Here is a 13393-nt window from a genome sequence, read left to right as displayed (position 1 = left end):
TTGCAAGCTATAATTTGTGACATATTATACGTTTTGCAACGTCATAACATATAGCAAGCATGTTTAGTAAATTTGTAACACATTGTACGTCTAGCAAATTCGTTACATATTATACGAATTGTAATTCGTAACATATCATACGAAATGGGTAATGGACATCCATTGGGGCGGCAGGTAGCCTAGTGGTTAGAGCGTTGGACTAGTAGCCAAAAGGTTGCTTGATTGAATCCCCGAGCCAACGTGGTAAAAATCTGTCGTTCTGCCCCTGAACAAGGCAGTTAACCCACTGTTCATAGGCCATCATTGAAAATAAGAATTTGTTCTTAACTGACTTGCCTATTTAAATAAAAGGTCAAATTAAAAATTAAAATTAAAAAATGAATACATTTCATACGGAATATAACGTATCATACTAAATGGAGTGTCTCAGATTTCCGTACAGAATAATACAAAATGCTCTGAGACCAGGTTGCCTAGTGCTGTCTTTGTTTAAACTTCTTTAGCAGTTCATTGGTTAATCACAGTGTTGGTGACACTGAGTATGTCTACATGCACAGTAATAATTTGATAATAAACTGATTATGGCAGTAGGCAGATTATGCAATAGTTATTTAAACACCTTACTCTCTTTATTGTAATCCGTGTAAGGCCAAAATCGAAGTAAGCATATGCCGATTTAAAACACCTTTTCTGAGCAATCTATCAAATTATTAGGACGTGTAAACATCTTAATCAGCGTTCCATCTGTGTATTTGATCTGCGCATGTGCGCAAGCCTCCCTCTTCAGCGTGAGTGAAGTAAATTCGGAATGAGGTAGTTTTCACATACTGATTTTAGATGTGTCAGGATTTAAACAGGATTGTTAGGGAATTCGTTCTTCTTGCAAAGCTTGTAAATGTTTTAAATAAAATGATTATATTAATCTGGCTATCCACAATAATCGCATTATTGTGAGCATGTATCCCGTACTCTGTGCTTTGCTCCCCACAAAGCCTCTAATCCTGCATGGGGTTCAGAGCTCTCTCAACTAAGAGTTAAAAAGGCTTTCCCCTGGAATTTGTTTCAGTTCTCAGTCTTAAATTTATATTTTTATATTCACATTTTAGTCACTTATCCAGAGCGACTTACAGTAGTGAGCACATACAGTTTCGTAATAAAAAATAATAATTTCAGTATGTGGTCAAAAACACCACTTCCACCCTTTTTTGTGAATGTTTTTTATTTCTTTTTGTGCCACAAATTCAACAGTTATAGAATAGACAGGTTTACATTCGTATTTGCATATTATTGCCTGTCGTTACTAAAATGGGTAGATGACATCAGCCAGAATTCAAACCAATTTTGGTAAACAAACATCTTGACACATCATGATTGAATATAAGATGGGGTTACTGACCAGAATACAGTTTGTTGACTGGTTGAGTAGTGGAATAAATGGAAAGGGGGTGGCAGGACAAGATGTACAAATGTAGACAACCACCACAGGTCTAACCCTGCCACTCTTTCCTTTACTACGGCCTTGGAAAAATACAGTCAGAGCTATTCTGCTATGTGTGCGGAGTGAGTTTTTGCTCCTGGAGGAAATAAAAAAAAAAGACGTGGCCGAGGTTGGCGTGACAGACAAATATTATATGAGACAAACATCTTCATTTTGTGCTTGTTTCATGAAGGTAATCAGGTCTACTTCTATAAAGTGTAATATGGTGTTGGGTGACAACGTACCATTTAAGAGGACTGGTTTTGGAGTATCCATCAGCCAGCCCAACTCCTTCATGGGTTTGGGATCTGGGGTGTGTATTGAGTGGAAGTTGCCAGACAACAACTCCTCCGATGGTCTGTGTCCAAACCCCAGCAGCCTTATTTTAGACTAGACAGGGTGTGGGTGAATGCAGTTGGAACATAAGAGCAAACAAGTCTCACGCTCAGCATATCCAGATGCATACTGTCAAAGCCGAACATAAACAATGCATTAGCCAATTCCATTCAAACATACAAATTTAACATCCACAGTAGACAATCTAAAGAGTATTTGGAAAACAACACTTCGAGTAATGCTTTATAGTGTTGTCCAAAGAAAAGGTCAGTCAGTGCTACATTTAGACTCAAAGCTTCAGTGCATTTGGAAAGTATTCAGTCCTTTTACTTTTTCCTCATTTTGTTATATTACAGCTTTATTCTGAAATGGATGAAATCATTTTTTCCCCTCATCAATCTACACACAATACCCCATAATGAGTGAGCGAAAACAGGTTTAGACATGTTTGCAAATGTATTAAAAATAAAACCGATACCTTATTTACATAAGTATTCAGACCCTTTGCTATGAGACTCGAAAGTGAGCTCCGGTGCATCCTGTTTCCATTGATCATTCTTGAGATGTTTCTACAGCTTGATTGGAGTCCACCTGTGGTCAATTCAATTGATTGGACATGATTTGGAAAGGCAGATACCTGTCTACATAAGGTCCCACAGTTGACAGTGCATGTCAGAGCAAAAACCAAGCCATGAGGGTGAAAGAATTGTCCGAAGCGCTCCGAGACAGGATTGTGTCAAGGCACAGATCTGGGGAAGGGTACCGCAACATTTCTGCAGCATTGATGGTCCCCAAGAACACAGTGGCCTCCTTCATTCTTAAATGGAAGAAGTTTGGAACCACCGAGAATCTTCCTAGAGCTGGCCGCACGGCCAAACTGAGCAATCTGGGGAGGTCTTGGTCAGGGAGGTGACCAAGAACCCGATGGTCACTCTGACAGAGCTCCAGAGTTCCTCTGTGGAGATGGGTGAACCTTCCAGAAGGACAATCATCTCTGCAGCACCACCAATCAGGCCTTTATGGTAGAGTGCCCAGACGGAACCCACTCCTCAGTAAAAGGCACATGACAGCCCGCTTGGAGTTTGCCAAAAGGCACTTAAAGAGACTCTCAGACCATCTGAAGCAAGATTCTCTGGTCTGATGAAACCAAGATTCAACTCTTTGGCCTGAATGCCAAGCGTCAAGTCTTGGAGGAAACCTGGCACCATCCCTACGGTAAAGCATGGTGGTGGCAGCATCATGATGTGGGGATGTTTTTCAGTGGCAGGGACTGGGAGACTAGTCAGGATTGAGGGAAAGATGAACAGAGCAAAGTAAAGAGATCCTTGATGAAAACCTGCTCCAGAGCTCTCAGGACCTCACTGGGGTGAAGGTTCACCTTCCAACAGGACAATGACCCTAAGCACAGCCAAGACAACGCAAGAGTGGCTTCGGGGGAAGTCTCTGAATGTCCTTGAGTGGCCCAGCAAGAGTCCGGACTTGAACCCCATCGAACATCTCTGGAGAGACCTGAAAATAGCTGTGCAGCGATGCTCCCCATGTAACCTGACAGAGCTTGAGAGGATCTGCAGAGAAAAATGGGAAAAACTCCCCAAATACAGGTGTGCCAAGCTCTTAACGTCATACCTAAGACTCGAGGCTGTAATTGCTGCCAAAGGTGCTTTAACAAAGTACTGAGTAAAGGGTCTGAATACTTATGTAAATGTGATCGTTTTTAATTTTTAATACATTTGCAAACATTTCAAAAAAATTGGTTTTGCTTTGTCATTATGGGATATTGTGTGTAGATTCATGAGGGGAAAAACAATCCATTTTAGAATCCGGCTATAACGTAAGAACATTTTGAAAAAGTTAAGGGGTCTGAATACTCCGAATGCATTGTATGTGTCACTTGATTTCATGGTCTCGTGATCGACTGACACAGATGTACAGTTGAAGTCAGAAGTTTACATACACTAAGGTTGGAGTCATTAAAACTAGTTTTTCAACCACTCCACAAATATTTTGTTAACAAACTATAGTTTTGGCAAGTCAGTTAGGACATCTACTTTGTGCATGACACAAGTCATTTTTACAACAATTGTTTACAGATTATTTCACTTATAATTCACTGTATCACAATTCCAGTGGGTCAAAAGTTTACATACACTAATTGACTGTGCATTTAAACAGTTTGGAAAATTCCAGAAAATTATGTCATGGCTTTAGAAGCTTCTGATAGGCTAATTGACATCATTTGAGTCAATTGGAGGTGTACTTGTGGATATATTTCAAGGCCTACCTTCAAACTCAGTGCCTCTTTGCTTGACATCATGGGAAATCAAAATAAATCAGCCAAGACCTCAGAAAAAAATGTAGACCTTCACAAGTCTGGTTCATCCTTGGGAGCAATTTCCAAACGCCTGAAGGTACCACGTTCATCTGTACAAACAATAGTACACAAGTAAAAACATCATGGGACCACGCAGCTGTCATACCGCTCAGGAAGGAGACGCGTTCTGTCTCCTAGAGATGAACGTACTTTGGTGCGAAAAGTGCAAACCAATCCCAGAACAACAGCAAAGGACCTTGTGAAGATGCTGGAGGAAACGGGTACAAAATGATCTATATCCATAGTAAAACAAGTCCTATATCGACATAACCCGAAAGGCCGCTCAGCAAGGAAGAAGCGTGTGTGGCAGAACTGAGAAAGCGTGTGTGAGCAAGGTCTACAAACCTGACTCAGTTACACCAGCGCTGTCAGGAGGAATGGGCCAAAATTCACCCAAATTATTGTGGGAAGCTTGTGGTACGCTAACCGAAATGTTTGACCCAAGTTAAACAATTTAAAGGCATTGCTACCAAATACTAAATGAGTGTATGTAAACTTCTGATCCACTGGGAATGTGATGAAAGAAATAAAAGCTGAAATAAATCACTCTACTATTATTCTGAAATTTCACATTCTTAAAATAATGTGGTGATCCTAACTGACCTAAGACAGGGAATTTTTACTAGGATTAAATGTCAGGAATTGTGAAAAACTGAGTTGAAATGTATTTGGCTAAGGTGTATGTAAACTTCCGACTTCAACTGTATGTGTTGCTGACAATCAAATCAATCATACATGAAATGTAGAATTTGTGACACACCCAAACCCAACATAGTGATACGCATCAACCCAAGTCCACGCGATACTTGATGCAACTGGAGAACAAGAAAAAATGTTTTATGTAATGAGGGAATGTTATTGGACATACCCTACACCAGGGTACTCAATACTATTGTCATTTATTGGCGTAGTAACAAACCCCCACCTCACAACCCATGTTTGTACACACTCCTCTTGTTGGCAGACATTTTAGCAGTCTGAAAGTTAATTTTCTGCAATTCTACACATTTTGCCATGGGGCGTTTTATTTTACTTTCTGTTTTAAAGCTAATTTTCTGCAATTGTACAAATGTTCCCATGTCCTGTGTGTGTTTTTATATGATACCAGAGATTGAGAGATTGAATTCCAACCGAGATCCCCCAAAAAAAACTTTTAGTCGGGACCTGTGGTCCACATTGACCCCCTCTGTGTCTGGATCCGGACCATGGTCCGCCAGTTGAGTGTGGGGGCCCTATACCCTGCACTCCATGTAGTGTTGTGTAAACTGTCCCAATGGGAGGTCTCTCATCGTTCATTCCTTCTTCAACTCGTTTGATTGCTGGATAATGGGCAATGATTAAACATCATCCACTATCAAGACATAAAATGGAGTGATTTAGTTTGTGTAGATCCTGTGCATGCTCAGTCAAGCCTGTACTATGGCAGTTCAACGCTCTCAGGTTTTTGGCGAGGACTCCATCGAAGCAGATGGTTTCACATTTGCCATTTGTGATTGTGCCTTTCTTATTTGGATAAAGAGGAATGATAAGTCTGTTTGTTCAACCACAAATACTTTTGCTCGCTCTCTAGCATAAACATAGATGTGGACATAGTGAATAAAACTGCAGGGCCGTTGGTCCTCACCAAAGGTTTCACTGACCTCGACATCTCCCCAATGTGATGAAGGCCGATTTTTCAATTAGAATAGCTTACTTGAGCTTACTAATTTTACACATACTTCGGTGGCCGCTCATCTGATAGCCTACAGGTTAACTATGTGGTCCTGAATGGACAACAGCACCTTTCTTCTCATGTTCATTCAACAGTAGCCTAACCCTAAAAAAAAAGGCATTTAGACCTGCCTTAAAGGGCAACTTTACCAACTCATTTTCATTATCTACAGCACAACGCCAGTATCTACATATGTGAAAGCGGCGCATGACTAGATTTTGTAGAAAGAAATATAAAGTTAGAAAGTTCTACCCGACGACATCATCAAAAGTTAAAACAAAAAAAAGTGATTTTCAACTTCATGAAATTCACAGTGACATGGGGAGCAAGAAAATAACCTCTGGCTAGGAACTGCAGATTTAGAAAATCACAGTATTTCTTAATTTTTTATCCTACCCTATGATGTCCTAAAAAAATGCTTATTTTTTACATTTTTAATTTTTAACTACAGATCATTGAAATGTCTGTTTTCACATATGTAGAACCTGGTATTGTCCTGGAGATAAAGAATATGATGTTGAAAAGTGGGAGAATTGCCCTTTAACTTGTAAATGAAGTCCATTGCTTTACATTTTAGTCATTTAGCAGATGCTCTTATCCAGAGAGACTCGCTCCAGGGCACATTGAGATTTTTCACCTAGCTGACTCTGGGATTTGAACCTGCAACCTTTTTGGTTATTGGCCACCCTTAACCACTAACTTTAGGCTACCTGCTGCCCATTCATCCTTCTTTCAGGGTGAATCTCTCGGTGACTGCATTGTTGAAGTCTTCTTTATTACTTTTAAGTTTGAAATATCTGTGTCAATTTAGATATTGTGCAGTTTTAAAGCAAATGTCCTGTAATTCTACACATTTATCCATGTATTGTGTGCTCATGTGATATGAGTGGCTCAAACATTACAACTAAATCAATGGCCTAAAAAAACGTTAGCTGGCATGGGCAAATTAAACTGGACATTTCTGACAAGTTATAAATAGCACTCTTGGGTCTGCAATGACTGACACGACGAGAGGAAAACCTGACTGAGTTTCTTAAAAAAAAAGTTTGGGAACCACTCTGCCATCAATCAGTGCTACTGCATGTCACGAGTTGGGGGATGCATGTGCGGCTCCTCACTACATCCTGAATTTTGACCGGGTTGAGGACAGACTACTGGTACTCTTCTTCTCGCGCTAAGGTATTGTTCCAGTAGAAATAGAATTGAACTGTTTAACTTTTTGTTGAAAACTACTTATACATTCATAGCTCAGTTGTAGAATAGTTTACAAATGAGTAAAATATTGCAGTAACTTGTATAGCGTCCGATTAGGCTACAATTTATGATTGCACATTGTTTACGTATGAGTGATGGCAATTGTTAGCTGAAACATTCTCCTACATTGTAATTTTGTTCGGGTTTTCATACATTTTTTTCTGCGCCTTGGTGCTGACAAACGCATATGTTTGTTGGAGGAAACTCTTTGTCGTGATTTGGATTTCAATTTAGTGCCAACTTTTACGCTTCGAACACACCGACAGTGTCATTGCGCTAAATGGTGTGCAGCATCGTCTGGATATATATATATATTTGCAACAAAAGTACGCTTCGAACACACCGACTGTGCTTTGCGTTTCGATACACCAGGAGTACATTCATTTCCAATGGAACGCTGCGTTTGCCTTTCAGACTTTTGTTGCAGAGGCAGTTGTAGTGTGTTCTGTGTGGTGCATATGCTGGATTTATCTAACGTATGCATCAAATTGTATGTGTAGACTTACTTGACAGAAAGTAGCAAAATGTGAATGTTGAATTTTTGTTGCACACACATCCAGTAAAAACAGTTAGAATGTACAATCTCTTTACATGTTTTATTAATTTATTTGCCAAGTATATTATTTATTCGATGACATCCACAAATTAATTATGAGAGCCTATAATATAATTTCCCACCAAAATGCAATAATAAATGGTCAAGATAGCAGAGTAGGCTCTTTCAACAATGAGACCAACGTTGAGGAAGGTGGTCTTGATCGCGCTGTTGGGCCGGGACCAGTCCCGCCGAAAGCGCAGGTCTGTTTGGGTCCAGATATGATTAAAGTCCTGAAAGCAGGCAGGGGAGTTCCACCGTCTCATTCAAGAGCTTCGACTGTTTGGAGAGGAATTCCGACGTTACTTTCGTCTGGACCAAAGTCAGTTCGATCATCTGATCCAGATGGTTGGAGCCAGGATCACCCGGGTGGATACCAACTACGGGAGTCCACCAGCCGTTGAACGCCTGGCGATTTGTCTCCGGTAAGCTACATTCAAGTACATTTTTAAAGCCTTTGATACCATAATTGATTGATATTTGATACATTGTTTTTATGTGCAACCTAGCTAGCTAAAGGGCTCTAGTTAATAGTCCTTATTTGACATATGTACTTTTACAGAATGTTCATTAGGACTAACTTTTCCAGAAGTTGGTTTATAATCCTTTTTTAATTATTCAATGTTACCAAATGAAAAGAAAGTTGAGGTGCCTGCCCTCTGCCCTGATGAAGGTAGGCTTGTCTTCTCCAGGACCCATTGTTGTTCAAGACAGTTAGTCATTCATTACATTCTTATTGGACTCACATACACTCTTAGAGAAAAAGGTTCCAAAAGTGTCCTTCTGCTTTCCCCATAGGATAACCCTTTTTGGTTCCAGGTATAACCCTTTGAGGGAATAGGTTATACATGGAACCCAATAGGGTTCTACTTGGAACCAAAAGGGTTCTACCTGGCACCAAAAAGGGTTCTACTATGGGGACAGCCGGAGAACCCTTTTAAGTAGATAGTACCATTCTTTCTAAGAGTAGAGTTGACCTGGGCTACAGTTGAATGATATAGTCATAGACTGAATTGTACTGTTTCAAGGCATGTTTAATGATGGTTGATGAGTATTACAATATAATTAGTAGAGCATAATAAACAGTAATGAGGTAGCTATATGAGTACATATAATATGTGGGTGGAATTCAAGTTACACACAATATTGATCATTATTTGGAATTATATTTTAGATTCTTTTCAACAGGGGACTCCTACAGGACCATTGGATTCAGCTTCCGAGTTGGACGGTCCATATTGGCAGGCATTGTCCCCTCTGAAGCACAAGCCATTTGGGACTGTCTGGTTGGTGAATACATGCCTGTCCCCAAGTAGGAAGACTGGTGGGCCATCGCTGCTGAGTTCCTGGAGAGGTGGAATTTCCCCAACGGTCTTGGCTCCATTGACGGGAAACATGTAGTAATCCAGGCTCGCAATTCTACAACAACAGTACATATTAAGTTGTACTCTTGGCTGTTGTAGATGCCATTTACTATTTCTGTGTTGTTGGTGCTTACGGCAAGGGAAGTGATGGTGGGACCCTCCAAGACTCCGCCTTCGGCCAGGCACTTCATGATGGCATCCTGGAGATTCCACCACCTGCATCACTCCCTGGAGCTGAAGACCTGGGACCTGTTCCCCATGTCTTCGTCGGCGACGAGGCCTTCCCTTTAAGGCCCAACCTCATGAGGCCCTACGCTGGACACCAGCTGCCATTGCCAAAGCCTGTAAGGATCTTTAACAAACGACTGTCCAGGGCAAGGTTAGTTGTTGAATGCGCCTTTGGGATTCTGGCAGCCCAGTGGAGAATGTATTGGAGAGTGCTTGGTCTCAGCCCCTCAAATGTCAATGCCTGCATGAAGGCCACGTGTTCTCTATAACTACCTGCGGAGGTCATTCCAGGAGCCGCTCCGGATGGAGATGGACACGCCAAATGGTCACCTACCTGATGTCACCAGGGCAGGTGCCAACAACGCCCCCAGACAGGCACTCCAGGTGAGGGAGAAGCTGACCACCTACTTGTCATCACCAGCAGGTGAAGTCCCATGGCAGTATGCCGTGGAGTGAAACTGCTCTTTTAAGAGCGCCCTAACACAAAGGTTATTTTAAGAACCAACCACCGTTGTCCATAAAATTGCATTTTTTTCCCAGATTACTTTGTGTCATTGTCTCTCTTCATTTGGAAGTTATATTTAAGTGAAATTTGGGAGTAAAGACCACACCTTAACCCCTTCCCTCCCCCATTAACGTTAGTATTATACACACCTGGCATGGTACACCGGGTGAGCGGGAGCACTAATTAAGGTTATAAGACATACAGTTAGTATGATAACAAAGGGAAAGGGTAACCTAGGGTCCATACAAATAGTACAGTTTACCACCATGTTCACTGGCCTGACAAAATACAGGTGGGGAAAAAACCAATTAGGAAGTGTGTTTTTACTTTCATCTTGTTTTAGATCTGCAAAGGTGTAGGGAAGAAATAAGCAGATAAAAACATAATTTAATAAGTATTCAAGTACAGGAAAGAACATGACAAGTATGTGTTGTGTATGTGCATGTAAAAATAAAAATAAATGTATGTGTAACCTGTAACAGAACAACAAGAGCATGTATTTTTGGCACAACTGCAGACTGATACAGGGACTACTCATAAAGCCTAGACGTAGTAGGGGAACTTCAGACATGGCCATAAAGAGAGAGAGGACAGGGCACTGGAGATCTGAGGTACGAAGAGATGTGTGTGTCTCTCTCTGGAAAAAAAACAATAATAATGTGTAGCCATAACACAGCTAAACAAACAAATGGCCCCTGGACGTCATGGAGTCGATGGAACATAACTTAGCAAACCGTTTCAACACCCTGGTTTTCAAGTGGTTTTAAATGAAATAAATATATTCACCTTTAGTCTTGTAAGAGACCAACAAGAGCATCTGTGAATTCTCTGTTGTATGAGATTCAATTATGTCAATTTAGAAATCTATGTAACACTAATAATGAATGCTATCCTAAGACTTTATAAACTAATTACTTTATGAATTGACTGAATTTAAACGGAACTGACGTGTGTGAAAAGAAAGGTACAATGAGGGAGGTCAAAACGACAACCAGACAACTCCTCTTCCTGTCCTTCCTGTGAGCTGGTCGGCCCCGGCAACTCCTCTTCCTGTCCTTCCTGTGGGCTGGTCGGCCCCGGCAACTCCTCTCCTCTTCCTGTCCTTCCTGTGAGCTGGTCGGCCCCGGCAACTCCTCTTCCTGTCCTTCCTGTGGGCTGGTCGGCCCCGGCAACTCCTCTCCTCTTCCTGTCCTTCCTGTGAGCTGGTTGGCCCCGGCAACTCCTCTCCTCTTCCTGTCCTTCCTGTGAGCTGGTCGGCCCCAGCAACTCCTCTCCTCTTCCTGTCCTTCCTGTGAGCTGGTCAGCTAAATTGACTCTATTTCTGAAAGGGAAGAGAAAAACAACACAAGCTTAACTTAAATAACACCATAAAAGGGGAGATTTATGTTAACTAGATACTGCTTGTATAGTGTAGATAGTGGCATAAATATTGGAACAGTGTGGTAAAGTTGGTAATACTTGTGGTTTAATCATGGAATTTGTATGAATGTGACAGGCAAATATTTAGACAGCAAACTGTTGTTTTAGGATATTTTCTAACCCAGAAACAACAGCTATACATTTGCCTCATATTAATACTTTGATCTGAAATACCAATTAGCCTACATGACTATACTGTAAAAATTACCTACTTTACTGTTGTAACACTTATGACACTACCTGTGATGTGGAGAATATTTTTTTATTACCATTTGAACTCTGCTTCGAACAGCAGCTGATACATTTTATCCTTGACTGCTGCTCTTCAGTGTTGGTACCAGGCTCATGGCAAAGAGGGTCTCTTCATCCTCTTTCCTGTGAGCATCAGGTTGGGCTGCATCGCTCTCGACGGCTTGGAGGAGCCTCTGCTGAAATGAGTTGAGTGAATCTGGGGGCTGGTACCTCCGATGACGCCTGGTGTGATGTTGTTCCTCTTCTTTACTCTCTCTGTTTCTCTACATGGCCACATCCTGTTCAACGAGGTCCTCAGTGGTTCATAATAATCTCAGGTTGTCCTAGATCCAGAGTTACTGCCTCCATTTCATCTTCCATGGCTGCACCGGTGGTGGTCATCCTTGTGGATGATGTAGACGTTGTAGAGTGTCTCGCTGCACCGATGGAGGCGATAGTCGCACTTGTAGGTGACGTTGAGGGTCTTGATGCACCGGTGGCGACAACACTTGTGGATGATGTAGTAGAGGGTCTGGCTGTAAAATTGCCACTCGTTGCCCTAGGCACAATAAATGGATCCAGAAAAGAAAGAATGTGGCAGAAGCACCAAGGTTGCTGGCCTGAAGCTGCTGACCCAGACCTCTTCTCTTTCTCTGCCCTTCTCTCTCTCTGATACCTGTCCCTGAGTCCTCTCCACTTCCTCCTACAGTCTTCTTCTACATAGACATGAACATGATAAGCCAAACCATCACCTAACATAACTATAGTTATTAGATGGCTATCATGGACATGTCACCTACTGTACACAGACACACACACACGGTTTTCTGACAAATTATCAGGGGTACAGTAGTATCTACCATTTCTATTACTATTTATCTGGCATACACACTCACAATCTTTCAAACATGATTATTTGATAACGTTATCAGGGGTAGTAACTAGCATAGTCAAATAAATGATCTCTTTCACACACCTCATTGGCTAGGTTAGCAAGCTAGGTTAGCTAGCTAGGTTAGCTAGCTAGCTAACTAGGCACATCTAGCAAATGCTCACTACTAAACTGACCTGGCAATCCTATCGTGGACACTTGTCTCCAAGCACCATTTTTTGTGTTTATGTCCCTTTAGTTGTCAGCAGTTGTGTCAAAAAGAGACGGTTTTGAGGATACTGCGAAAATGATTCTCTCCTCCATGTGTCCAACCGCAAGCGACCATCTGCAAAAGGTACCTGCATCAGTATAGTTGCCTAGCTGTGCAGTGATGCAATGATGCAGTCGGTGTGTTCGAAGCGTTAAACATTCACCTTCTGCTACCATTTCTGTAAAGGCGTCTACGCACGCATACAGTTTGACGCATACGTTCGATAAATCCAACGGACGCACCTCATCACAAACACAGTGTTTCATTGAAAATGAATGTAATTCTGGTGTACCAAAATGCAAGACATTGGTCGGTGTGTTTGAAGCGTTAAGCGCGGTAAGGAACGTTAATGTGAAAATAACACGGCAATAGGGACTGGTGGGTCATGTGCCTGGCCCTGACCCGTCTGTTAGCTAATTCAGCAAGCTAGCTGTCCAGTTGTTGTTTTGCATTCTTTACAATTGTTGAGTTTTTTTCCTTCTTTCCAAGGCTTCAAACACACCGACAGTGTCCTTGCATTTTGGTACACCAGAATTACATTAATTTCCAATGAAACGCTGCCTTGCAGAGGCAGTTGCAGTGCATTCGGTGTGGTGCATACGTTGGATTTATCAAACGTATGAGTCAAACTGTATGGGTAGATGGCTTGACAGAAATAGCAGAAAGTGAATGTTGAGCTTTTGTTGCATACATATCCAGATGATGCTGCATACTATTTTGCGCAAATACACTGTCGGTGTGTTCAAAACATTAGGCCTAG

The 13393-nt window shown here is 41.6% G+C and overlaps 1 protein-coding gene across 3 annotated transcripts in view; it reads left to right on the top strand.

Annotated features, from left to right (window-relative positions):
* Nucleotides 1-13393, top strand: part of LOC118399267 (equilibrative nucleoside transporter 1-like) — a 68024-nt gene that overhangs the window by 23438 nt on the left and 31193 nt on the right. Inside the window, exon 1 of one of the 3 annotated variants that reach the window (XM_035795214.2) lies at nucleotides 6949-7074. The exons of the other annotated variants lie outside the window; for them this stretch is intronic. The gene's annotated coding sequence lies outside the window, so the exon portion shown is untranslated. Of the gene's footprint in view, nucleotides 1-6948; nucleotides 7075-13393 lie in introns of those variants that run through there. 3 annotated transcript variants of the gene reach the window in all.

This window comes from Oncorhynchus keta, chromosome 2, assembly GCF_023373465.1.
Source record: "Oncorhynchus keta strain PuntledgeMale-10-30-2019 chromosome 2, Oket_V2, whole genome shotgun sequence".
NCBI classification, from domain to species: Eukaryota; Metazoa; Chordata; class Actinopteri; order Salmoniformes; family Salmonidae; genus Oncorhynchus; species Oncorhynchus keta.
The sequence above is the reverse complement of the archived record's forward strand: the minus strand, read 5'-3'. Positions and strand labels throughout refer to the sequence as shown.